At 40.7% G+C, this 27,686-nt stretch overlaps 2 long non-coding RNA genes across 4 annotated transcripts in view; one reads left to right on the forward strand and one right to left on the reverse strand.

The window, feature by feature from the left end:
• LOC307226922 overlaps nt 1-10,251 on the reverse strand; it is a 43,920-nt gene extending 33,669 nt beyond the window's left edge. For all 3 annotated transcript variants that reach the window (XR_013843700.1, XR_013843701.1, XR_013843702.1), the window contains exons 1-2: nt 10,191-10,251; nt 1,164-1,263 (exon numbers count right to left, since the gene is read on the reverse strand). This is a non-coding gene — a long non-coding RNA (uncharacterized lncRNA). The remainder of the gene's footprint in view (nt 1-1,163; nt 1,264-10,190) is intronic.
• The window catches only part of LOC307226870, a 98,412-nt gene that overhangs the window by 26,476 nt on the left and 44,250 nt on the right, over nt 1-27,686 (forward strand). The window lies entirely within an intron of this gene.

Genomic DNA, 27,686 nt, shown 5'->3' on the forward strand with positions numbered 1-27,686 from the left:
CTCTTTACGTTTAACCATCTGGATTGATTTTTACAATTATTTCTTGCCTGCAGCCTTGTCTGAAGCCCCAAAATATAACACTAAGATTATATGAGAGTGCCCTTTGCCTTTTTAAAAGGAACTCTCTAATAAGAGATGCTGCTTTTGGACAGGAAGCTTGGTGACTCCTAAGACCCTTCAAACACTGTGGTCCTCCAGTTATGCATTTACATCCCCAAAAGTCTGAGGGATCATAAAAAATCAGGAATTTGGATAAACTAAATACAGTAGCTTATTACAGAGGTCATAGTGAAATGGGTCACCATAGTGAAAACATTATGACTTTGATTAAAAGTAGGTGGGAAATGAAGGCTCCATTAAATCTCTATTATTCAGTTAATTTAAGATTGTGAACCTGTAAACATGTTCCTTCCCATCAAAATGAATGAAGCCTATGTCTAGGGTTGCAGATTTACGCAGGGATCCTCAGGCCACTAAAGGTGAAATTCTTTGATATGTTGACATATCTTGACCCTAAGACTTACAAGCCCAGTAAATAGAAGTATACTGACTGCTTCACCAACCCAAGGGTAAGGAACTAATCTGGTGTTTCCAACAGACTTTGATAGCACAGGTATTTAGCTCATAGGTATCAGTTTTGTTGAATTCAACAGGACAAAGCTAATTTAATTCTAGGAATTGCTACTTTATGGCCTTGTCATGCAAATCATTCATTTGCTGCTATGCTCAGTGCAAATTCCGGGTGGCCAAATTGCAAGGCTATTGCCTGGGTCACTCTTGGATTCATGCCATCAGATACACAAAAAAAATCTGGCATTTTTTGACTTTGTGATTGGAAGTCACCTGTCTCCACCAGTGGTGTAGGCTCCAGCATAAGAACAAAATGGAAGGAGGAAAAAGGACTGGAAAAGCCAAATAATAGCAAGGGAAGAAAGAAAGAAAGAAAGAAAGAAAGAAAGAAAGAAAGAAAGAAAGTCTTAGAGTACTTTGGCTTTTTGAAAGAAAATATAAACAGGTACATTGATTTTGTTTCATATTTCCCCATCTCCCCCCCCTTTCCTACTAGTTCTTTGAAGATGATTGCCCTGCTCCGCATTAAAAGATGTTATCAGTCCAAAAGAGCAAGTGTGCTCTTACACTAACTAATATCTGCTCAAACGTACCTGACTGCATTGGAAATGTTGCAGTAGATTGGTATAGCAGAGAATAATGAACCGGTGCACCCCATTGAAATGTAATTACACAGCACTCTTGTTCTTAAACCTATAAGGTGAAAGAAAGATGAATAGTGAAAGTAAAAACCGCTGACCCTTCAAAGTTTAATTTACGTTATGCATTCCCTTGCCCTTCTGATAGGTTTTAGAAAGGTCATAATTTAGGGTATTTTGCCGTTGATAAATGATCTGTGTGTTTGTGTTCACACGCACCGATTGATTTGTTATAGCCAAAATACTGTTTTTATAACAACCTGCAGTAGGCAAAAACAGACAAAAGGAAATCCATGTAGGAGGTGAAGCGAAATTTGATCCTCCTTGGGATGGAGGTGGGAGGCAAGGAGCATCAGAGTCTGGTTTAAAAGGAAGGAGTGGCTTGGTTGAGGTCTGTTAATTTCCTCAGGGCACCTTATACAAGTGTTTGCCCCATGACGAGCATCCAAGCCCTTGGTGCAGTTCCAGCCGATCACAATGGTTTTGTGTTGTCCAATGCCAAAAAATCTTTGCAACTTGGAGAGCTCCCTAGGTGGCAAAGGGTTGTTGGGGCAATTTTCCCGCCTTTCTAGCCTTGGATGAGGCTCCTTGTTTCCGGGCCCAGTTGATGCATTATGCATCAGGGCTGCCTGCAACTGACAGCCCCTCAGCCAGCGTCTACTTGAAAAGCAATGGTGCTAATCAAAGTCGACACATTTGAATGTCCAGACACACACACAGAGAAATTTACTAATCAAAAAGTGTATTTCCTAGGGCTGTCTCCAGAGAAATCCGCAGGAAGAAATTGGAATAATTTATTAGCTTACAAGTTTTCGTTGACAGTTAGCCCAAGGCTATTTATCTCTGTAATAGAGAACGTCTCCAATGTGGCAAAATTGACCAAATCAAACAGCTTTGATCAGAAAATGAATCTGGCAAGGCTGTCTGTCTGCCGGTCCCTGGGGAATGGCGGGAAACAAACAAAAAGATTTAACAAGTGGTCAATAGGAAAGAGAGAGAGAGAGAAAAAAAAATTGCATCCAGGAGCTTGCAATAGTTCTCGTTCTCTCTCACTCACTCTCTCTCTCTCACACATACAAATTACTGAAGAAATAAATTATGTGTCTCATCATAATGTTTAACTCTGTAGTTATGCATAATCGCAGTCATGCAGTCCAAACTAAGAAGTGATTCTTGCCTAAAGGGCATGAAGATAAATAGTTCCAGCAAAAGGGTGGGGGACATGCCCCAATATATCCTTTAAAGGAAAGGAAAGAAGGGCACTCTCCTTAGCTGTATGCATCCTTTTTATTTTTTTACACTATTTGCCCCTGAACCAAAAATTGGATTAGGCATTGGGAGCAACTAAGAGGTTTTTAGTTGTCAGTTTAGATTTGGTGTGTGTGTGTGAAAAGGTTCATTTTTGCTAGTTTGCTGCATGGCCAGAGGTGTTGCCATCCTCCTCCAGTATCCTCTCAAATCAAACATGTCAACTATTTAGCTGCAAATTAATTAGATAGGAATTAATGCTTTGGATAAGCACATTAAAAATCAACACTAAATACTTAGAATTACATAGGCATCATATCAGGCAATGAACAAGATTGGCTAGAAAAGTACCATCTTTATGTATTGTGTGTTTTGTGTCTAATGCAAACAGGACAAAAAGTACTTTTCCTATCTTCCTGCTAGCTTGAGACAGCAGTCAGCACCTGGCAGACAGCATCACCATCATCTATAGATCTTGGTACAAACTATATTTACTCACTAGGACTACTGTCTGTGGATAGTTATGTCTTAAACTTTTCCACCAGTTTTTCAACGTACTGCTAGTAATTTTGTGCTTTGTGTCATCACACTGGAGTAGCTAGGGTGGTCAGGTGAAGAACAGCACAAGGCTCTTGTACCTTTAATTTTTGCACAGAAGAGGAATTTCAGTAGATGAATTTGTCATACAAGTTATACCTGCTGACTGTCTCTCTTATGCACATTAGGAAGCCCTTCTTTTATTTGGCCATCCCTAGGTATAGTGGGCAATGTCTTCTGTACTGGGATCATATTTTCTGGGGCATTTAAAGCATACAGGGTGTCCAAAGCAGTTTCTGTCTGTGCCAAAAGTGGGCCTAAACTCCAATGGAAATGGAATGGATCTAGAACATCAGTTTCCTCCAATATCGCTTGCTTAAGAACCTTGCCCAAGAAGGGCAGATTGGCAACTGGCCAAATGCAGGGAGGGTTTCTTAAGGAGTGGTTTTACCACTGCCTCCTTCAAGCAGGCAGGGCCGACCCCAGAGCTTTCCAAACTTTTCATGTGGGTGACGCACTTTTTAGACGTGCATCATTTCATGACACAGTAATTCAGTTTTTCTGAGGTTAAACTAACCCCTTTCCAGCCCCGGAGGAGCGTGGGGATTGTTTGCGTGACACACCTATACACTACAGCTGACACACTACGTAATGTGTTACAACACAGTTTGGAAAGCTCTCAACTACCTCCTCTCGCAGGGAAGCATTAATCACTTCCCTGGCCCAGCCAGCTGTCCCCTCCCTGCTAGTTTTTATCAGCCAAGAGGGACAAGGGTCTAGAGCACAAATGATCGCCCTGACCAATCCAAGCACCTTGCCCATGTCCTTGAGCCTTACTAACAAACTCATCCAACATAACAGGATTAGACAGTGCTCTGGACACCTCAAGATTCATCTGATGTAACAGTGGAGTCAAGATCTCAGTGGATGCAAGCAATTTTGTCTTAAAAATGCTTTGCATACAAGTCACATCCAATGATGATGATGATGATGATGATGATGATGATAATAATAATAATAATAATAATAATAATAATAAATTTAATTTCCATCTTGCCCATCTGGCTGGGTTTCCCCAGCCACTCTGGGCAGCTCTCAACATATTAAAAAACAAAACATCAAACATTAAAAACAAAATGTCACATACAAGCAACAAACCAATAAATCAATAGAAACCAATAACAGCAATGATAACAATTAAGAACAACAACAAACAGAGTTAGTGTTGATTCTACCACATCCATAGATCAAGACTGTTACAGGCCCTGTACTACCTGTAAAAGCTCTGCTGGACAGCATAGTGAGGGTATAATGAAAGCAGCAAAGTATACCTTCTTTGCTGCCTTCACTGCCACTAAGAAGGCTTGATGATGAACCCGCACCAGAGCTCAGTTGTATTTGACTGGGATTTCCTCCAGTTGCATTCAAGCTGTCTTCCAGCTTGTCTCATTGCCCTAAGTTCTGGAGTATATTGTTGAGTTAAGCGGGCTCCATGAAGCAGGAGAAGGGTGCTCAGGAGCAATAGTGTCAATGGCCTGAGTAATTTGGATGTTCCAGAGGTTGACCAGGGCTTTGACAGGACTGCCAGTTATAGCATCCAGAAAAATCCCCGAGAGCATTCTGGAAACCAATTGAATCTATCAGCCTCTGAGGGCAGACCATCCTAGTAAGTCCCGTACCTCTGCAGAGGGTAAGGGTGCTGAAAGCCTAAATCTTAACAGGAAGTGATCTGACCATGACAAGAGACTGGTGTAAACATCCCCAACTTTCAGATCACTCTCTTCATGCCCAGTTGAGAAGACAAGGTCCAGAGTGTAGATTGCCGCATGCATTGGGATGATGACATGTTGGGCCAGCCCCATGGTAGCCATGAAATCTGCCCTGATGCTGAACCAAGTAACAAACCCTGTGACATGGGGGACGGGGGACGGGACGACCTCAAGTGAATTGAAATAGTTGATCAAGATTGTTGGCTTCAAGGCTTCATTTACCAAGAGCCCAGGAAAGGTAGTTTGGGGATCATTTATTGATTACTGAGGCTCCAAACATGGCTAGTTCAGTGGAAATGGTGTGGTATGTTGAACTAACCAAACAAAAGGAATAAACATGGTTTAGTATATATATATATTCCTCGATGGTTCTTCTGACTCATTCCTTGTGGAGCTCTAAAAATTAGTAGCTAAGACATATTAATTAGTCCAGTGATTATTCCAGCTTCTAATAGTTTCCCCAAATTCATTGGCATCCTTCCTCACTATGAAATGTTAGACTAATGAATGAAGCAACACAGATGATATATTCTAATTCAAGCCCAAAGTAATATGCTTCTGTCATCAGGCCATAACTGAAGTATCATTGAATAAAGAATATCCTATTGTCACTTGAAAGACCTCTGCATGAGGCTCAGACATCATGACTATGATGGAAAAGTTTGTTTTGCTGGACTGGTTGAATCAACAAGTGTTTCTTCTTCTTCTTCTTCTTCTTCTTCTTCTTCTTCTTCTTCTTCTTCTTCTTCTTCTTTTCTTTCCCTGCCAGCAAATGGTTAATGAACAGCAGCCTCTGATTGGCCGTGGTTCCAGGAGGGAGAGTTTAAAAGGAGAGGATTTGAGGAGAGACAGGGAGTTAGGAATTGGGGGTTGGTTTTGGAGGGTTGGAATTGAGGTTGGAGAGGTTAGGAGATAGGAAGACAGGTTGAAGTATAAAGAGAGAATGGGAGAAAGAGTTGGTTCTGGGTAGAAACATTCACTCTGATCATATTGTGAAGGACAGAGTGTGGTGTCCTGTAGGAGGAATAGACCAGAATTTTGCTGGGAGGCAGAGGTTGAGCCTTAGAAGTAGGAGCTGGAAAGGAGCAGCCTACTTGGGACTCAAATCTAGTCTGGAGGGGAGAGATTCTTCTAAGGAAAAGAAGAAACTCCCAAACCCAGTACAGTGGTACCTCGGGTTAAGTACTTAATTCGTTCCAAAGGTCCGTTCTTAACCTGAAACTGTTCTTAACCTGAAGCACCACTTTAGCTAATGGGGCGTCCTGCTGCCGCCACGCTGCCGGAGCACGATTTCTGTTCTCATCATGAAGCAAAGTTCTTAACTTGAGGTACTATTTCTGGGTTAGCGGAGTCTGTAACCTGAAGTGTATGTAACCTGAGGTACCACTGTAAAGAGAGGGGGTGTGGAGAGCCCTTTGGTTTATTACTTAAAGTACCTCAGGAGCAAGAGTGTTAAAGGAGGTGGATAACTGAAAGAAAGTATCACTGTATAAAGGAACCAAACCTATAACTCAAAAACCACTGAGGATGAATAAAGTAAAAATCGCACTGTATTCTTGAAGTAACCTAAGTATAATCCATGTGTGTTATATACTATCTTGCCTTAAATAAATCTTTATTGTTTATTTAAGGAAAACTTACTAGTTACCCCCTCACAGAGGTCCCCTCTGCAGGATACTCTGGGCTAGAATTTTAAGAGGAAAGGAAAAGAAACCTTTGGGGAAAGGGTTGTTCAGTAAGGGGGGGCGTAATTTATCTGAGTGAGAGCGGGTCCACCAGTGTGAGAGGAAAAAGTGCCGATGCGCCTGTCGCACAAGACTACTCAGAAGGTTCATTTTTTAAATGTCCTGTTTAAACAAGCTACTAAGAAGATAGCACCATTATTGAAACACTGATAATATTTAGCCTCAGATCTTATTTTCATAAAAAACTGGCCCCGTAGTATTATTACTTATTCAGCATCTGACTAATGAGTTGGATGAGAACAAATTGACTGTAGCTCCAATCAAACATGAGGGAATAGATGCTTGTTGGGAAGGGGAAACATTTTGGAGCGTGGAATAAATGCTATTTCAGAATCATTTTTGGAGCTGTAAGTTTTTCTTTTACTTAAAATGGCTCATACAGTCAGACAGTTAAGCAGACCCGATGGTATTCAAATGTAGGCACCCATAATCCTCAGAACATGACAGCCCCCTTTTGTATAATAATCTAAGTTGATTCAAGGGTATGGATCTTGGTAGAGACTACATTTTTGAGTGATTATTATTATTTATGAAATTAATTGAAAAACTTCCTAAAATGTATTCTGCATCGTATCTACATTTTTGAACTTTATCACTATTCTTAGCTTGTAATGAAGCAACTTGAAACACAATCTCTGCATGAGATAGAGGAAGGCACTTAGGACTAATTTCTTTCTGCATCAAGTGGCACAAATTTATGCATATTCATTGGCTCTGTCACCTGATTAAAGAAATGTTAATCAATTGCATGAGGATTAGTCAATCAGTTAATCTTATCTACATACACTTGTGCATCAGTAAAATAATAGCTTTCAGGGGGAAAAGCATGCATCCTGTGTTTTTAGATGATGAATGCACATGTTATAGCAAGGACTATCTCAGGGTACTGCAGACCTACATATTTTTGGTGGTAAGATTGCTTTAAAAGTGCACTCATTATATTTCATTCATACATGTACTTTTTAGGGCTGAGTTCAGGGAGGGAAGTTCTGGAAGTTGGAAGTATTTGTCTGAATCCAGCACTGATTGGCTGATACCTGTGACTGACTGACTGATTTTATTTATATGCCACTTTTCCATAACTGGCTGTGCCCAAAGTGACACAGAGCAGACATTCAAAACTTCAAAATACAGAGCATTGAAAATACAAATATGTGTATCTTTGACAGCTGGGATACCTCAGCCGGTAGAGCACGAGACTCTTAATTTCAGGTGTGTGTGTGTTTGTGTGTCTGAGCCCCATGTTGGGCAAAATATTTCAACACTGCAGGGGGTTGGACTAGATGACCCTCAAGGTCCCTTTCAACTGTAAAATTCTATGGTTCTATGATTCTCAGAAGTTAGTCCCTGGGACTTACTCTTAGTTAAGTATGTTTTGGATCGCAGTGTAATTAACGAAATATTGTAGCCCCAGTATTTATGCAAATATCCTGCCAAAGCTCAATTCAGTATTTTTTTCTTTTTTACAAAAAGCTTTTTAATATAATACCTAGAGCTGTTTAAATGAATGTGGGTAAGTGAGAAGGGGTGAGCCTTAAATGTCCTCCTATGTGCCCTATTGTATGGTAGAAATACTTCAAGTTCTGCTGCTCTTAAACATATATTAACTCTCACACAATTCTGAATAGCAGAGCAAAGTGACTGCTGCTGTCTCTTTAAGACCTTTGATCATTAGCCTTGCAATGACACCTAACTAACTAGAATCACTGCTTGAAAATTCACTCATGAATCATGACTTCAGCTAGACTCCAAGACCTTAGGTCTCCTTTGACCTTAAACACTTTCCTCAATGCCATTAAATAAATTAAATGTTTAAATTACTTATATTAGCTTTAATTATATAATTATAGAGTCAATGAGAAATAAATCTGGAAAGGAGAGACTTTAATTTAAAGAACTAGCTTTAACTTTGAAGTGGATGAATGCTCTAGTAGAAAGAGTTGAAACAGCAGCTTGCTGATTTTTAGATTGGGTAGCAGACAAAGCTTACTTGAAATACCGTAACACATGATGACCATGTAAATCAGACTGCTGTCCAATTTGGTTTGTAGTAAACTCATTATTTGTAGAGAAGAGCCCAGGATGGTCTGACAGCTTTCCTGCTATATGGTAGTTGTGTTAAAAGTCAAGATGCTTCTCTGGGCTGGAAGCGGAAGCTGAGGGAGACTGGTGAGAGCGCCTGCTTGCCCACCTTGGAGGAAACATCCCACTGCCTGCTGGCCTGGGTTGGAGCGGGCGTGAAGATGCCAGTGGCGGGGATGGCAGCGGCGAGTGGCACCCTCGGCTACCAGAAGCTGCTGGAGCAGTGCCAGACTCAGGAGCTGGAGGCCCCTGGAGGAATAGCAACACCACCTGTTTATCCTAGCTTGATACTTTTTACATAATGACATGAACAATGCACAGTATTTGTGGGAAAGTCGTAATGCCTAACTATGAGCCACCTTGAAAGCCTCTGATATGGCACATACAATGTAAAGAACACAGAGACATATAACAACTAAATATAATGACTATCAAGTATGTATCCTGCCTTCCCCAAGCTGGTGACCTCTAGATAATATTGGACCACAATTGCCACTATCCCAGATTATTGGCTATGGTAACTGGGGCTGATAGAAGTTGTAATCCAGTGGTGTCCAAACTTTTTTCAAAGAGGGCCAGAAGGGCCAACCAAACTTGATGAGCTTTTTTTAGGATTGGAGGAGTTGTTGAACTTTTTTTAGGATTTTACCCCAGAAAATAAACTGCCGCGGGGCCCAGGGGCCCGAGATTAAACCAACCAGTAGGCCGGATTGCGAATTGCCTGTTGTAATCAAACAACATCTGGGGGGCACTAGGTTGGGAAGGAATTATAATCAAAGATGGGCAAAAGAATGTGACAACATATTTTTATTTAATTCATTCTCAGCCTGCCAGGCAATTCACTATGAAATTTAATTTAGATATGAAATTGAGTTGCTATATGTACTCATAGCTGAACTGGAATATTACTGGGGAAGTTGATTTGATAAATGAGGATTTTTAAAACTGCATGTTTAAAATTCGTATGAAAATAATAGGGTATTTTCCCCTGGAACAGTAGGTGCATATGTAATGCCCTATATAACTGCATTGCCTTACATGCCTTACCTCCAAATCACCTGCTTTTATAATTGTAGAGATAAGCATACAATTAGCATTTGTGTGTGTGTGGGGGGGGGTGTGGCAGGAAGGCCACGTCATTTAACTTCTCCTGTATTACTGAAACCATTTGCAGGCTCTTGGATGAAGGGTCAAGAACACAACAGCCAAAGATAGTGATGTAAAAGTGTTAATAGTTCATTCAAAATCCATAAAGAAACAAAAGGCACTATAAAGAGTTGAAATCAGGTCCAGACCATCTCATTGCAGGGCAGCCCAAACTTCACGTTCAGACCATCTCATCACAGGGCAGCCCAGAATCAGTTTCATCCAGATTTTTAATGAACAGTTGATTTTGGTTGGTGTGCAAGTTCAACTTCACTGCCATTTAAATATTAATAACAATGTTGGCAGTTTTTTCATCAACCTCAAAGAGCATTCCCTGAATGCATAGTTTAGCATTAATCTACCCAGGAGGATGCCACCAGAAGCAGCATCCCTGTGGCAAGTTCATCACTCACACTTCAGTTGTAACATATGGCAAGTCATAGTACACAGATTACCTCTGTCACTCTAAGAGTTTTCAGGCCACCACTACACATTCCTGGTGACAGCTGTGTGGAGATACTCTATGTGATTGTGGCCGTTCATGTGGTAGCAACTTTGGAATGTTAGAGCTGGAGAGCTTTTCATAGATACGCTGTTCTCATTTTGTGCCCAAGTACTGTAATTTAAAATAAAGTGCCTGTTACAGTTATTTTTCCATGTAAAATTTAGTAATCTTTTGTTAGAATGTTGAACAGGTCACACTGACATTTCAAATGTTACTTGTATAAGTGGGACTATGAAAAAATATATATCCAGTGTCCTCTTTCCGAAAATATAGCATGCGCCTTAGGAAAGCACACACTAAATGCAGCATGCACTAAATGCAAACTAAGTGGCATAGGTCAATGGGAGAAGACAAAATAGTGGAGGAGTAAAGGAATTAGACCAAACAAGGATATTTAATGTACCGTATTCCCTCCAGAATAGCCTGCAATGTTAGAGAGGTTCATTTACAGATAGGTAGCCGTGTTGGTCTGCCATAGTCAAAACAAAAAAAATTCCTTCCAGTAGCACCTTAAAGACCAACTAAGTTAGTTCTTGGTATGAGCTTTCGTGTGCATGCACACTTCTTCAGATACACACATTGTGTGAGTTAAAGTCACTCTAGGGCAGTTCTAACTTGCATGACTAATATTTACTTAGCTGATCACCAAAGGTCTCACTGATCTTGGCAGCATTACAAGGCTTGTATTTTCCACACAGATGAACTGTTCTTGAACAATTTCTCCAATGAATTAGGCACAAATGTGCTTTACTTCAGCATCAGACAGGCATGGCCATTCATTCTACCAACCTTATTTCTCAAACAAATATGCTTATTCTGGCAAATACAGGCAAAGTTTGCTTTTGTATTTTTCTCCAGTAATTTCCTTAGGCAACAAACAAAAACATACGGTAAATATGTCATATTGTGATGGTTCCAAGTGTTAATGCAAACAAACACCACTTTTGCTAAAAGTGCATTATTATGCAGTGAAGAACTGAAATGTAAATAATACATAATATATAAATGTCAGGGGTTCAGGAGCAGAGGCACAGGGAAGGGAGGAGATGGAGAGCGAAGGGGAAGAATCCGAGGGGAGCGTAGGAGAAGAGGACAGTGGACCGAGGGATTCCATGAGCCTCTCCAGTGAATCGGAAGATTCACAGAAGGGGGCGCCAGTGGCCAGGGGTAGGGGGTTCCCAAGGGGAACGCCCCAGGAGCAAGGGGGCAGCAGGGACTCCCAGAGCAGTAGTTGGAAATCAGGACCAGCTTCCCCACCAGAGCAGAGTGGGGGGGGGGAAGAGTCCCAAGGATCGGGGCCAGTGCATTCCCCACCAGGGAGAGAAGATAAGGCAGGGCTGACCACACCTCCATCGGAGAGTCAGACAACGGAGGGGAGGTCAGATCCGGCCAGCATCCCGGAAGAGGGAAGCAGTGACAGAAGTAGTGTAACGGTCAGGAGGAAGGTCACTGGGTTGGCGCGAGAGGCAAGCTCAAATGTACAGGAGCGCGGGACAGCAGAGAATGAGGATTGGGAACCGGGTCCTAAAGCCCGCCGGAGGGAGGGGGAGGAGCTAAGCGACTCAGCGTCGGAAGAGTCCAGAAAGGGCAGTGCCCCAGCGGGCAGGAGGACCCAGAGGAGGAGAGAGCAGCATAAAAGGTGGAGCAGGGCTAGGATCTTAAACTGGTGTCATAGGGGAGGAGACTCAGACGGTACTTCGCCGGTCTAGGCTTTAAGACGTAGAGCTGCGCGCTGCGGCTTTGAAATGGAAACTGAACCTCAATAAAGACTTTTGTATATAAAGACAGCCTAGCGTTGGTCCTCTGTGAGCTGGGACCTGGAGGCAGCTCTGACAATAAATATTTCAAATGAACATAGCAGAAACATAACTAAGGAACAGAAAGTGGAGGTGTCTCTTTGAATTCAAGCTGTGGGAGTTTGCCTTACTTTCTCTTCCTGAAATTCATTTCTTACCTACACCCTCCATTCCATTCATATGGCAATGTAACTGTTTGTATTAATGTTGTGCAACAAAACCTGTCTTCACAACTGCCAAAAGGCACATTTTATCACCTTGTGGGAGATAATCAAACAGTCCACATTATGATTAATACAATTAGAGAAATATAATACAGAAATGTTGGGTGCTCTTGGTAGCAGAAGGAGGAATTCCATAAAAATAGAAATAAGAATAAGAAATAGTTATAGAGTCAGAATATTTTTCTGCTCCATGATAATGCCTTAGATTCAGACTTTGCTTCCTTAGGCAGGAGTACCCTCTAAGTAGAGTTCTGCTTGGGGAACACTCCTCCCAATAGAGGGGAGGAAGGCATCTTTTATTCATTCCCCACACTAAATCTTCTGGGGCATTGTGTGAGCTGGTTGTTGGAGGAGGAAGGGAGAATAGGCAAGAGTAGGACCCCTCTGCTTGATCAAAAGCTTTCCATGGATGGAAAAAGCCTTTCTGTTCATGGAAGGTGAAGTCTGGATCCAACCTAGAGTTTTTCTTCTGCCATGTTTATAAATGCTGCACCTCAATCATACTCCCTTAGCATTTTTCTAAACTAAAAAGCCCCAAACGTAACCTTTCTTCATAGGGGAGTTGCTCTAACATCTTAATCTTTTTTGCTGTCCTTTGCTGAACCCCCTCCAGCTCTATTGTAATGTATTCCCATAGTTATTTAAAATTACCTCCCTCAGTCTTTTCTCAGTCTGAATTTCTCATTCAGTTTTCCCTTCCTTATTTATGGATCTGCCTAAGTTCTCCTGTCTACACCAGAAAACAGTCTAATGGCTAGTTTGTATGTTTCCTTTAAGAAGAAATCTGTTGTGACTATCCACTCTATTGGAACTCTGGAGCAGATGGTGGAATCCACAGTCACCCAGGGCATACAGAAAGAAGCCTGTCAGAGTTAGCTCTTTTTCTGCATGCCCAGAGTCCTCCTTTGAACTTCCCAATTTTGGCACCGGTAAGTATCAGTTTGGTGCTGGATGTGGGCCTAGGAGATCTTGGATTAAATCCCAGATTTTGTATTTCAGCCTCAGAAGCTATATATAAAAATATGAACAGTAGGATTCTTCAAATATTTTCTATGAACAGGCAGAGATTGAGGCATTTTTCTAACAGACAAATGCTACATAATGTATTAAAGAATGACACCAAATAATAGCAGTACCAATGCCAAGTTGATGGGCTGAATATCTATGTCCCAAAATAGGCCTTGCCAAAGGGTCTGTGTGGAAAATTAAGAATAGTCAAGAAAGGTCAAGCTACCACCCTAATGTCCAAGAGAAATATTTTACAGGCATTAGCCTGTATCTGTATAACTGCCGACTAGCCTGCAGCATCCCTGGTTCCTTTCATAAAGAGGATGTTCTGCAAAGACAGGGAGGAGTTTTATAAACTACAAAATGGTTGGTTGCTCACCAGATTACTTTTTTCTTCCCTCATCTCCTCTGTTTGCCTTTGAAATGTACAATAAAGTGTTTGATTTATAGAACATCCACGAGAGAATGGGACAGTTAATCTAAGTGGTCAGCAAAGACAGAGCAGGAATAAAGATGTTAAACTAAAGGAAAGAACATGTAGATTTCCTTACACCAGGAAACTTTAACGGTTAGGAAATGTATAAAGAATGGAGAAACAAGCTTTCAAAGGGCATGAAACTTGAGAAATGGCCATGTTTTGGGATCAGTTCCAAAGACTGTTTTGCCTAGTTGCAGTCAACACAAGTTCATATTTTCAGTGGATTTGCATGTCAGAATGGCTGTATAAATAGTTCAACCTATTCCAGACAACTCATTTGTCTTTATTCAACCCTCTTTTTGAGGTTTTTACATGACAGAGTATTTAGCAATTTGGAACATTCACAAAATTCATTTCAGTACATGCAAATACGCAAAAAACTTTGGGTGTTTACTTTTCCATAGTAGTACATAACTCATAAAGTTCTTTCACAAAATCCGATATCTCTAAATCTACAGAAGGGAGATGATCAACCAATTCAAGACCGATAATAATAAGATACACTACAAAGCTGAATGAGTTCATTTGGGTACCTTTGGCAAAGAACTTGTTCATTACTGTCACTAATGTATGTTGGAAGACATCTGATACGAAGTTCATAATTGAAATGTTATGAACACTTCAACATATGGATCTTTCACATCCACTTAATTGCCAGTTTAGTAATAATTTTATGTAATGAGGAATTATTAATAATACGTGAAAAACTAAATTGACGTAATCACCAAAAAACCATAATATGACACTTGCAGTATAAAGAATGTTATAGTTCCAGGTGTTTTCTGCTTTCCTCCCCATAAAAATGTATGCCTGCATAACATTAAAATTCTTACATAGAATTGTTAGCTACTAATTCTCTTAATCCATAACACACACACACACACACACAGAGAGAGATTTGTTCAGTGTCAAAGTATCTTCTTTGTATGTAGTTATGTCTCAGAATATGAATAATATTATCACCTTGGAAGGGTGAGGAGCACTGGCGGAAGAAGAGGAGTGTGGGGGGAGTGCACCACCCGGCAGCGCGATCCCGGTGTGGTGCCATCGTGGCTCCCCCCCACCTGTGCTGGGTGCCATGCCCCCGCAGGCAGCATGCCCCGCCCCCTGGCGGCGTGCCAGCCCCGCCCCCACCTGCTCTCCGCCCCCCGGTGCCGGAGCATGAAGCTCCGCCACTGGTGAGGCGGTGAAAGTTAGGGAAGATGTGAGATCAGAAGAAGCTTGACTTGGCAGGTAGATTGTCGTGCAGTGCAGTGCAGTGCAGAGCATGTGGGGAACTTACAGGAAGTCTGAACTTCTGAATATAGACAGGCTTTTTAATGGCATTATAAAAGCATTTCAATATACCAGAAATCCTATTTGAACTCAATTTCTGCAGCCAGTTTCTCTGAATATTGTAAAATGGAGTACCATCTCTTATAGTAAGAAATACACATTATTTTCCTCAACTGAGGGGTGGGGGTGTGAAGAATCCGATGTTTTAGGAAGGGACTATTAAGATGTGACCTTGGATCTCTAGTACACAAATCTAGAACACAAATCCAATGATTGACCATTGGTATCAATCTGATGTTTAATATTGTACTTGGACCTTGTATTGTTATATTAAAGAGTATGTACCTTTTGGGATTTCTAACTTCGGGTACACTATGGAATCATATTGCATGTTGTGTGGGGAATCGTTGTGTGTGCCCCCATTATCATGAGTTCATTGGGTTGTAGTCAACTAATCTTTACTCAGAGTAGTTCCATTAAAATTAATAGACCAAAGTTAGTCATGGCCATTTGTTTCAGTGAGTCTACTCTGAGTAAAAGGTAGCTGAATACAACTCTAAGTGTCTTCCATTTGTGGATGCCATGTGAGTGTTGTTACTGGTACAACCTCACTCATAGGCTTTGGCAGTGTGTTTAAGGATGCTTGAGGAATGTCTGCCATTTCCCTACCATTTTGGAATTTTCCTAGTTACATTCCCTGCCCCCTGGCTGTGCTGGTATAGGATATGGTAACTCTTCCATTTATGTATCTCTACCCCCAGTGTAGGGACGCGGGTGGCGCTGTGGGTTAAACCTCAGCGCCTAGCACTTGCCGATCGCATGGTCGGCGGTTCGAATCCCCGTGGCGGGGTGAGCTCCTGTCGTTCGGTCCCAGCTCCTGCCCACTTAGCAGTTCGAAAGCACCCTTAAGTGCAAGTAGATAAATAGGTACCGCTTTATAGTGGGAAGGTAAATGGCATTTCCGTGTGCTGCTCTGGTGCCGGTTCGCCGGAGCAGCTTCGTCACGCTGGCCACGTGACCCGGAAGTGTCTGCGGACAGCGCTGGCTCCCGGCCTCTAGAGTGAGATGAGCGCACCCTAGAGTCTGTCAAGACTGGCCCGTACGGGCAGGGGTACCTTTACCTTTACCTTTACCTTTACTTTACCCCCAGTGTAATTAGGGTATGAGCTTGTTATGATTAGGCTGTCTGACAAGATGGCACCCACCCCCCGGGCACATACAGAAGCCAACTGGACTGGTAGTTTAATCTTACTCCAGTACTGCTGAAAGGACACTGTCTTCCACTATAGTTGAGGGCAGCAGGCTGTTGTAGGGGCCACCTGACACAGCTCTGGCCACTCCCTGCATCTCAGCATCTGCTGCCCAAGGCAGCTACCACACTCTGCCTCATTGTAGGCCTGGAGCTGTGATTAGATAACACAATCAGTAAAATGAAGTAACAGCAGAACACATTAAAATGTAAAAAAGAGACACAAACAAAAACAAAAAACCACCTTACAGAAGGCCCTCTAACTGTTTGCCTACTTAGAAAGTCTCCAATGTTTTGGCATTATCGTTGATTTTTGTAGATATCTGCTCATTTGTTTTCAAGTGGTGTTAGAGCAGCAGAGAGTGCTGCTGACCAGTTTGAGGCCAAGTCCCATCTGAGCTGCTTAATGTGACTAGCTATCTCATTGTCAACTCACAAGGCACATGGCCGTTTTGTGCCTTCATATCATGACAACTCTGTCTTCTTTGTCTAAGGCTTTTGAGCTTTCAAAGTGCTCACTCTCATGGATCAAAGTTTAAGAGCTGTTCCACAGGTGTGTTCTATGGTGCATTACCTTGCTAGGCTTTGTGGTTAGGTGAAAAACAAAGGTTTTTTCTTTTTAAGATTGCTGCCTGTGAAGGAGAGTGTTTGTTTAGTGGTGTGAAGAGATATGGGATTAAGCCACTATCTTTCCTATTGACAAGCCACCCACCCACCACACTTTAGCTTTAGGAAGGTGGCTGCTTCACATTCCTTCACCATTTCCTAGGGATGATGAGGGATATCTTCTAAAATTTGAGCAGTCTATTTAATGGCTGGCTCACATGTTCAAAGTGACTTCCATGTGATGCAGCCTGAACCTAATTAATGATCAATGTGCCCATGATGACATTGGTTACTGGAGAACATGTGAATTGACACAATCATGAATTCCGTTGCAGTTATTAAGCAGATATACCTACAATTGTGACAACACTTTTTGAAACCAGTATACTTGTGGGAATCACTGCCAGCTCACTGCAGCTGTAGTGATGGACAGTACACCCCTAGAGGCAGTTGGGGTTCACATCATGGAGTCAGTTTTGACAGCATGGATGGAGATCAAGAAATACACCCATAGTTCCTATATGAGGTCATTCATATCAGGCTGTCAATTGAAATTCTAACCCGTTTAAAATGTCTGCACTGTAAACTAAACAGTTCTAAGGTTCATGTTTAGCTTTACACTGCTGCAGTTAAAGCAGTATCACAGCAAGTAGAAGGGAGCTCTCTAGCTCCATTGCACTTGACAGAGAGAACAGTATTGTGTCAGTACAATAATCTTGAGACTCCTCCAGTGATGAGGGGCCTCCATTGTGTCCTCAGCTGTATTGAGCCAAGGACTGGGGAGTGATATATACTTTTGTTGTTGGAAGCACAAGTCATGCTGCCAGGGTGGGACTTTGGGGTGGAAATTCAGGGCACCTCTCAGCAGAGAGAGCAGAAGGGTCTGCAAGTGCAGTAGGGCTGGCTTCCCACATTTAGAAGTTGGTGAACTAACACACAACACCTTCTAAAATGTCTCATTAACCCAATAAATCTAAAGTCTTAGATTACCAAACTAGGCAGCTCAAATGATGAATCATTTGCTTCTCAGTGCTAGAATCTCAGTACCCTGTGAGCCACTTTTTCAGCATAGATGTTCTTTTGGAGACAACTGTAGGAATTTACTATACATTAAAACTTGTTTATCTTTTGCAGTAATTGTATTGAAGGCCCTTGTGCTACAGATCTGGTCTTTGCTTTAACCAGTTTAATATACAAAAGGAAATTGAGAATGAATATTAAAGGATCTGATGTCATATTTTTGTATTATTTTAAAAATGTGAAAAATAAAACACTGAATATGCTCTTTCAGAAGGTCTTTAGCACCATAACTTATTTTTGTCTGAAACATGCTAAACAGCAAGAATAATATTAGGGGAAAACATTTATTTTATGTGTGATGGCTGGCAAGAGAGAAATTCATTTATCTTCATTTTTGTATTTTAAAATCCACATAATTTAGTTCACACTGGAGCACTAAGCTGAATGTTAATAATTTTTCTTTGTCTTCTGCATTAAATTATAGACAGAATGCATCCCCCGCCCAATTATTCTCTTGTTTTTAATTCTAAGCCAAACTGTGGCAATTCAGGTACACAGAATCCTTACCAGCATATGATGTAATACCAGTCTTGCTTTGCAGATAAGTAATATTTTTCATGGAGAAGTGTTCCATGAGGCTAAGATGTCCACTGAAAGCCCAAACTAGTAAAGTGTCTAGAACTGAGGTTCTCAAACTGTGTTCCATGGATCACTAGTCACCTGTGAGCTGTATTCAGGTGATCTATGGAAAGGTTGAACAACTGCTAAGAATATCTGTACTTGATTAATTTTTCTCTCTCATAATGGAGAATGACTTCACATAACTTTGCTTAAAAAGGGGTATATTCATTGCATTAGATAGGCAAGGTTGTGAGCTATGAGTTAAATACAGTAGTGCTTTGAATTGCAGAAGGAAAAAAAGAATAGTGGTCTGCTGAGACTAACAGTTTCAAGTGGTTCATTAAAAAAATGGTTTGATGAACACTGAACTAGAGAATCTACTTGAATGTGAGAAACCGAGGTACAAATCCTGGCTGAGTTCTGAAGTTCACAGGATCTTACAGAGCTGTGGAGAAGCTATGCAGACTAGACTGGGGTAGACACTAGAGAGGGGGGGCATGGATTTGTTGAAATCCTAGTTTCTCCTAGTTGGCTCTACAAATTTAGGCGCCATAAGAGTGACCCTAATCTGAAAATGCATTGAATGAGACCCATTATTGTTTTGATTTATTTCACTTTTGGGGAATTTGCTTTTCTTAAAAAAATGTAGCCATTGGCCTTTGAATAAAAATACTTGGCAATATTTCTTTGCAGTTCTCTTGTCAGGATGCATTTAAAGGTATCCTGCATGTTTTAGACCTTACAGCTATAACTTTCACTGTTTGTCTAACTTGGAATGAAAAAGCCTCTGTGACTAGGAAAGTGTCACAACTGCATCAGTTAAAGTGACTACATGCATCAGTTAGAAATTCAGAATAGATATAAAGTGTGTATATTGTGTTTTTGGAATTCTGGTTTTCAGATTTTGCTTTTGATACTTATTTATAAACCCTATCTACTGCTATTTGTACAACGACTGTTCCTGCTTAGAATTCTATTAAGTGCTGTGCATTAATCAAAAGGAAATAATGGCTGAACAAACTCAAAAACAAAATGTAGTGGAAATATATAAAAATTGTACAAGTGTTTACTTCAACAACAATGAAGGGGTGTAGCTCAGTGGTAGAGCATGTGCTTAACGTTTAAAAGGTCCTAGGTAAGTCTGGGAAAGACTCCTTCCTGAAACCCTGGAGAACCACTGCCTGTCTATACTCGTTTGAAATGGTATGTCAGCTTCCCATCTTCCTAATGATGAAGCTGTTGAATAGAAGTGATTCTATTAAGATATTTTTGGAGCAAAATATTACTTCTACACACAGCACAAACATGTTCCATTCAAAGTAAATTAATCAATACCTGAATATTTACATTAAGTTTTAAAAATAATAATGATGGTGACTGCATGTGTTTTCATGGAAAGATACCATATTTGGCACATTGTGAAGAAACAGCATGCACAAAGTTATTATGTGAAAAAATAGCACACGACGAGCTTACAGATCATTTTTGAATGTCTCAGAGGAAGTTTGCTTTAATTTCCCACAAAATAAGGACAGGCAGATGAATGGACAGAAGAATTAATGTCTATAAGTATGGTGACAAATACATTTAACACTTAGAGATACACAGTGATGTAATTGTAAGTCTCAGAGCTATCAAAAGATAAATACATTTTCCAAGATAGCATGAGCACTGAGAAGTGAACTGGTACATATTTTAATATAATTACATAGTGGTAACCTGACCATGTTAATCTGCTGCAACAAAAGCATACACACAAAAAATGAGTCCCATGGCACCTGAGCCCTCAAGATGATTTACACCAGCATGTCATGGTTAGGTGAACATGGAGGAAGTTTTGGAGATGTTGGACTTTGTGATACCTATAATGAGTCAAATGTTTACTCACTGAATATAAGGGAAGTGGTTTTTTTATTATAATCCTTAAAACTACAGCATGAGCGAGTGTACATGAGAGTATGCAGTTATTCTGAGGTGATAAAAAATAAAATTAAGCAAGCACACTCTTGTTACTCTTTACCTAATTCAGAGAATCAGGAGATTAAACTTGCTTTTTAGTTCTCTTGTAACAAAATGTCAAAAAGTCACAGCTTCATATGTGTCCAACTATATTTTGAATCTTTCAGTTCTTCACTTCATGATAATAAAAATAATAAATAATAATTTTATTGTTTATACACTGTAGAATAAAGCATCAGACATTAAAAACTTCCCGATACAGAGCTGCCTTCAGATGTCTTCTAAGAGTTATGTAGTTTTTTATCCCCATAACATCTGAAGGAAGGGCATTCCTCAGGGAGGGTTCCCTGTAACTTCGCTTCTCACACTGAGGGAACCAGCAGAACACCCTCAGAGGAGGACCTCAGTGTCCAGCTTGAATGATGGGGTGGTGATGCTCCTTCAGGTATACTGGGTTGAGGCCGTTTAGGACTTTAAAGGTCAGCACCAACACTTTGAATTGTGATTGGAAACATATTGGGAGCCAGTGAAGATCCTTCCAGTGTTGTATGGTCCTGGTGGCCATTCCCAGTCACTAGTCAGCTGCCGCATTCTGGATTAGTTGTAGTTTCTGAGTCACCTTCAAAGGGAGCCTCACATAGAGCGTGTTGTAGTAGTCCAAGCGGGAGATAACCAGAGCATGTACCACTATGGCAGGACAGTCCATGGGCAGGTAGCATCTCAGCTGGTGTACCAGATGGAGCTTGTAGACAGCTGCCTTGGACACAGAACTGACCAGTGCCTCCATGGACAGCTGTGTGACTCCTAGGCTGCATACCTGGTCCTTCAGGGGCACAGTTAACCCATTCAGGACCAGGGAATCCCCCACCCCCGCCCACCCCCTGTCCCCCCGAAACAGTACTTCTGTCTTGTCAGGATTCAACCTCAATCCATCCCCCAGCGATCTCCAGACACTCACACAGGACATTCACTGCCTTCACTGATTCCGATTTAAAAGAGAGGTAGAGTTGGGTATCTGAAGATATCAGACAATTCACAGTAAAAGTAGGAATAGTAGTGAGTGGTCAAGCTACCAAACAAGCTTGAAGCAAATATTAAAAACCAAAAATCCTTTGGTAGATCTTGATACAGCAAAGGATAACCGCAAAACAGTATGTGGAGGTTAGGTAAAGGTAAAGGTACCCCTGCCCGTACGGGCCAGTCTTGACAGACTCTGGGGTTGTGCGCCCATCTCACTTAAGAGGCCAGGGGCCAGCACTGTCCGGAGACACTTCCGGGTCACGTGGCCAGCGTGACATCGCTGCTCTGGCGAGCCAGAGCCGCACACGGAAACGCCGTTTACCTTCCCGCTGGTAAGCGGTCCCTATTTATCTACTTGCACCCGGAGGTGCTTTCGAACTGCTAGGTTGGCAGGCGCTGGGACCGAGCAGCGGGAGCGCACCCCGCCGCAGGGATTCGAACCGCCGACCTTTCGATCGGCAAGCCCTAGGCGCTGAGGCTTTAACCCACAGCGCCACCTGCGTCCCACAGCGCCACCTGCGTCCATGTGGAGGTTACAGGTACACAAATTGAAAGATCTTGACAATACTAGAATTCAGAAAGATGTGAAGGCATTTGTCTACTATTTAAAGCTTGATCTATCCAAAAGGTTTTGTGTTTAAGTTCAAGTGTTTTCACAAATGCAGTTACAAGGTGGAACGTGTGCAGAGGAGGGCAACCAATGTGATTAAGTGTCTGGAAACTAAGCCCGATGAGGAACGCTTGAAGGAGCTGGGTATGTTTAGCCTGGAAAAGAGGAGACAGGGGAGATACAATAGCCATCTTCAAATATCTTAAGGACTTTCACATGGAAGAGGGAACATACTTGTTTTCTCCTGCTCTAGAGGGTAGGACTCAAACCAGTGGCTTCAAGTTACAAGAAAGGAGATTCTGACTAAACATCCGGAAAAAACTTTCTGACAGTAAGAGCTGTTTGGCAGTGGAACAGACTACCTTGAGAGGTGGAGGTTTTAAAGCAGATGTTGGAAGGCCATGGATGTTTTAGCTGAGATTCCTGCATTGCAGGGGGTTGGACTGGGTTACCGTTGGGTCCCTTCCAACTCTAAGATTCTATGATTCTATGAATTGACTTACTATCTGATGAACAGAAAGGTGAAATTGCATGGATTGAGCAGCAGCTACTCAGAAAATGTTCTGTTCCACAAAAAGCCGTAACCTGAAATCTCCCAGTGATAAAACCAAAGGCAATGTTTCAGTACTTAGACCATTTTACAAGGTGTCCAGAAAGTGTAGCAGGCTAATATATGAGAACTTGTTTGAGAAGAATCTTGTCCTATCCTTTGTTTCATACCATCTTGGTCATATCACATGGTATTCTGGCAAATCTACTTCACTTTAAGTTGCCCAGATGTTTTAAGCGTAACTGATAACTTCATGAAAAATCTTTGATGATATGCTTTTTATGATTCTTACTCATTGGGTGCCTTAGAACATTCACCATCACTCAGACTACCTCACAGGATTGCTGTGAGGATAAAATGGGGGCGAGTATGCTTCCTTGAGTTCCTTGGATGAAGACTGAGGAAATGATAATGTTGGTGTTGTTGACTACCGTAATTTGTAAGATATTCCTTCAGTGTTTACTGAGCTGGTAGGCACAATTTTTGGTACGAGGCTAAGATTGCGATAAAGTTGACCTTTGGGGGCTTTGATACAGATAAAAAAGAATATGGAGTAATGCTGCTAAGCCAGGGGTGCACAACTGCGTCCCTCCAGATGTTGTTGGACTACACCTCCCATCATCCCTGACTATGCTGGGGCTGACTGACTATGCTGGGGCTGCTGGGAGTTGTGGTACAGAAACATCTGGAGGGCTGCAGTTTTTGTACCCCTGTGCTAAGCTCTCAACCCATTAAATATCAGCAAAAAAGCACAACCAAGTATTAAAAGTTTCTGATTTTGAGAATAAACAAGTAGTTCAGAAATGCTCCTTAGATGCTATGTAGAAGGGTGAAGGTCTGTAATCTGTAGGCATGGATATTTCTCTTTACATAGCTTTACAGACTCTTATGACAATACTGTGTGAGAGATTTCAGTGGCAATCAAAATGTGTAAGATGCAAGTGACTATTAAAATTATTACATAAGGAGGATGTTACTTACTGTGCAGCATCCTGTCAAAGGCTATCACAAAAGTATCTACGGTAAAAGGGAGAACTTGATCAGTACCGGTAGATGTCAAACATACCTGCTGCCCGGTATTCAGGCCTTGGTTTCATTTTCATTTCCTAAGACAATCTTGCCACCAGTCCATAAATGTGCTACACCAGCATTACATAAGAGCAAAATACCAGGCTGTTATAATGAAGCGTTCCCTGGTTTACAGGAAGAGTCTTTTTGGCTCTTCATTGGCTATGACTAACACTAGGAAGAAAATTTAAATGCCAAACCTGGGTGATAGTTCCTATAGTTGGTGGGAATATGTGAGAGGGCTTTTAAAGCTGTGATGCCAACTCTGTGGAACTCCCTATCCTAGGAGATCTGAACCAGCCCCTTTTTGATAGTATGTTATGGCCAGATGAATATGTTTATTGTTAAATATTTTCGTCAGCTGTTTCTCTTCCTCGTTATGTTTTTAGTAGTTAAATGCTGCTTTTGCTGTATTTCAATGGTTTTAAATTTGCTTTGTAAGCTATCTTCGGTTCAGTTCTGTTGAAACAGGTATGATATTAATGTAGTCTGGTCGCATCTTACATGCATTTAACTTGTACAATTTAAATTACATAGCTAGTTGAAGTCAAAAGGTGAGGGTGTGTGACCTAACTAAGTCTGGCAGGACAGTTTACTCTATGGTCTTAATCCCTTCATGCATTAATTAGAGTTAAACGTGTTGGTTATATGAGGCGGGAAATATCCCACAGAAATTGGCCAGGTTAGTTTGAGCTTTGAGCAGAAAAATTATAAGTTATTTAAATTGGCTCCAGTGAGTAGTCTGGAAGTACCTGCTGTTGTAGTATTCCTTATTTTAAGCAGAATGGACCTAATCTGTTTGTTTTATGTGAGAGCTCTATGTAAGAGTATTTTGTATGTTTCATGCATGCGTTTTGGGCACAGCTTCTCTTCACCAGATGAAACAAATGTAATATACTCAGTAGTAAGCCACACTGCAATTTCTTAAGTTCTTTAAAGAAGGGTGCAAAATTTATATTTAGATCTGTTCATTTAAATGCATTCGGGGCGGGGGGAAACTGCATGGAATTTTGTGGATAGTGTTTAGTTCAAAGTCGGTTGTGTTATTGGCTACTGAAACTCTCTGAAAAGAAGTAGTTACCAGATGGTGAAGTGAAAACCACTTTTTCCTGTTCACCTGATGGCCTAAAACTGGAAGCAGTCAACCCAATTATAATGATGGGACACATACTTTGCAATGAAGTTGTTATTCCTTTCTCATTCATGGGTGTCTGTGTTTAATGAACCTGACAATCATGACAAAATTGACAAATGAGTGTTGTGGATGGGGCAGGGGGATTCAGGTGGCAGAGGAGGTGGTGGTAAGGTGAGGCTCAAATTGTTGGAGAAAGTATGTGCTGAAAAATAGGTCTTACAGTTGCACGTAAAGGAGGAGAGAAATTGTGTGATTGCAAGTTGTGTAGAGTTGCATGTGGAAAAAGAAAAAGAGTGCTGTTTCTAACCCACAATAAAGGAAAAAGTAATCCAAATCACCCTTGCTAATGCCAGGGTAGTAGTCAACCTGAAATTGGTAGATTCTTGGAACTGTACATAATCTGCATGCCCTATTTAGCTGCAGAGCGCATTGTTCAGTAGTAAAGAATCCTGATTGTTCCAAATAAGTCTCATGTTGAAGAAGCTTCCTTTTTTTCTTGGTGGGTTTCATCATTTGTGGATGTTATTTCTGCAGTATGACTTGCCAGAGGACTTATTTATTATATTATAATTATTTATATCCCACTTTAAAAATAAATCAAGGATGCACAAAGCAGCTTACAAATTTTAAAGGTATTTACAACAATGAATAAAACACACAAATGTGAAATCACAATGAAACAAAAACAGGTGGTATAAAAGCTAGCAGCTTAATGAAAGTGAAGCAATAGTATTTTGCTTTAATTCAGCAAGCTCAGCTTACAGATCTTGCCTTAATTGCTGGTAGCGTCGTTCAGAAAATATCAGATAAACTAAACTGAGGATTAGAATGCATCAAAGATTAAAGTCTAGAGCTCAGATTTAAGTACCAGCTGGAAGGGAGAACAGCCTTAAAATTGGTGCCTCCCATGCAAAGTACAAGAGCTGGCAGATGTGATTAAAGTGCATTAATATACAAACTATTTGAATTTGGGTTTATTAGTTTGTATAGTTTCTGTAGTTTACAGCTTCTAGTTTATTGCCCTGTTGAACAAAGGCAGAAAAGCATGGCAGTTTTATGTGGCATTGTTTAAGTATTCATAAAACAGAAGTAGCCGGCTTTCTCACAAGGGGCTGTTTCCGCCCTGCAGTAGAGAAAGATACTATTTTTCCCAAAATAAATGAGGAAAATCAATTATCCCCCCTTTGCTTGAATCCGCCCACCACATACCCCACATCTCTCATATATACGCTTTACTTACATGATTTAGTTCCAGCTTGTAGTGGTTGTCCTAATATGTAATTGTTTGATTGACATAAGGTATGTAACAATAGATAGCTGTGAAATACATTAAGCGTTTAGGAGTATGTTGTGCCTTCTGTTATAATATAAAATCCATCTATTCTGGTTGATGGGTTTTAACCTCACACAGAATACTTTAAACTCCATTTGGACTTGTGCCTACAATCACCTTAGCAAAGTCTCTTAAGTAACTGCGCACAGCCTAATTAGTATGCATTATCAATTAACAAACTTAATAGCCGGCAGATTGATTAGATCCTCTGTTGCAGGGGCAGAGCTGAAGCGAAACAGAATGAAAAATCATTGCACGCATTCACTGCTGCTTTGTTATTTTCTCAGGTCTCCTTCTCCTCCTCTACATTCCTTTAATTAATGCATACATATGGTTCTGAATATATTGTAAACTAGAGCTTGCTCAAACTCTTAATAAAACTCACTTACAGAAAGAAGGGGAGAAACTGCACAATATGTTTTCACCCATATTTTTCTTTTAAAGTGGAACATTACCCCATCTCTCCACACACCCCATGCTACTCCTGATAAGCTGTGTATAAGTGATGGCTATGGAAATATATAGACAAGTGAAATCTGTTCACATTACTTTATAATCAGAAGTTCCATCTCAGAACTGTGATGGTTGTTCAGTAGTCACATTGATGGCAATCTGACATCCATTCAGTGGTTTTGGCATCTTAAAGATCATCAGAAAATATGTTGCATCTATTAAACCTTCTCTTAGTTTTGATGAGCTGGAAAAGTATGAAAGAGGGATGGAGGGAAGGAAGGAAATGCCTCATTTTCAAAAGAAGATTATTCTAATATTTAAAAGAGATTATTTTAAAATATTGTTTCCAACCAAGCTGTTCATAAAAAGGCCGTCAGTACTGAGAATTTACATCTTAAGTAACAATTCCACACATAAAACTGGAAGAGTTTTTTGAAAGCTGTATTCAACAACCTCAATTGCCAAGTTACTGTGGGAAGGTTTTCTGTGTGAGCAAAAATGAACAACCTTATGCACTTCATGTGTGCCATGTAGTCATTATTTTCTATTATTATAATTTTATCACTTGAAAACAACAATAATAGCACCATCCATATCTGTAGTATCTAAAATTTTGTTACCATTTATATTTCACTTTTATGGTCAAATCCTGTTACTTTATAGGAATGCTATGCCAGCAGCAGAGGAAACTATCTAACTAGGGATGGAACTTTCAGAAAATCTTGAGCTTATCCACACAGATATATTTTTCTTCTAATTCCCATCACCCTCCTTGATCTCAACAAAAAGCACTTTTCTTTTACTGGTTCACCATTTTTTCTTTTACTTACATGCATCATTATTATATTATAACCATATGCACTCCAGGTTTCCTAAAGTAACCAGCACATAAACAGATTCATTCAGCAATTCACACAGCTGTATACAAATACTCTTGTATTAATACCTGTAAAATTATGCTGCTGCAAAAGTCCAGTACTGCACGGGCATGAATCTTTTATATGTATTGTATGCATAATATAAGTTGGGCTTAATAAATAA

This window comes from Podarcis cretensis (genome assembly GCF_951804945.1).
Source record: "Podarcis cretensis genome assembly, chromosome: 11".
In the NCBI taxonomy this organism is placed as follows: Eukaryota; Metazoa; Chordata; class Lepidosauria; order Squamata; family Lacertidae; genus Podarcis; species Podarcis cretensis.